Genomic DNA, 1129 nt, shown 5'->3' on the forward strand with positions numbered 1-1129 from the left:
CATTCGTGAACAAGATCCCCAGATACTTAAACTCCTCCACTTGGGGCAGGGCGACCCCCCTGACCCGGAGAAGGCACTCTACCCTTTTCCGGCCAAAACGGATCCCCTCAACACTTCGGCTGCGCCTAGAAATTCTGTCCATGAAAGTAATGAACAGAATCGCTGACAAAGGGCAGCCTTGGCGGAGTCCAACTCTCACCGGAATCGAGCCCGACTTACTGCCGGCAATGCGGACCTGACACCGGTCGTACAGGGACCTGACAGTCCGTATCAAAGGGCCCGGTACTCCATACTCCCGGAGAACCACTGTCGAACGCCTTCTCCAAGTCCACAAAACACATGTAGACCGGTTGGGCGAACTCCCATGCACTCTCCAGGACCCCTGAATAGACCTTACCAGGGAGGCTTAAGAGTGTGACCCCCCCTGTAATTGGAGCACACTCTCCGGTCCCCCTTTTTGAACAGGGGGACCACCACCCCAGTCTGCCAATCCAAGAGAACTGTCCCCGATGTCCATGCAATATTGCAGAGTCGCGTGAGCCAACACAACCCTACAACATCCAGAGCCTTAAGGAACTCCAGGCGGATCTCATCCACCCCCGGGGCCCTGCCACCGAGGAGCTTCTTAACCGCCTCTGCGACCTCGTCCCCAGAGATTGGAGAGCCCGACCCAGAGTCCCCAAGCTCAGTTTCCTCAATGGAAGGCCTGTTGGTGACATTGAGGAGGTCTTCAAGGTATTCCGCCCTCCGGCCCACAACGTCCCGAGTCAAGGTCAGCAGCACACCATCCCCACTATAAACAGTGTTGGTGCTGCACTGCTTCCCCCTCCTGAGACGCCGAAGGGTGGACCAGAATCGTCTTGAAGCCGTACAGAAGTCTTTCTCCATGGCCTCTCCAAACTCCTCTCATGCCCGAATTTTTGCCTCAGCAACCACTCGAGCCGCATGCTGCTTCGCCTGCCGGTACCCATCAGCTGCTTCTGGAGTCCCACAGACCAAAAAGGCCTGATAGGACTTCTTCTTCAGCTTGACAGCATCCCTCACCGAAGGTGTCCACCAACGGGTTTGAGGGTTGCCGCCGCGACAGGCACCGACAACCTTCCGGTCGCAGCTCCGATAAGCTGCCTCA

This window comes from Poecilia formosa, unplaced genomic scaffold (genome assembly GCF_000485575.1).
Source record: "Poecilia formosa unplaced genomic scaffold, Poecilia_formosa-5.1.2 Scaffold420, whole genome shotgun sequence".
NCBI classification, from domain to species: domain Eukaryota; kingdom Metazoa; phylum Chordata; class Actinopteri; order Cyprinodontiformes; family Poeciliidae; genus Poecilia; species Poecilia formosa.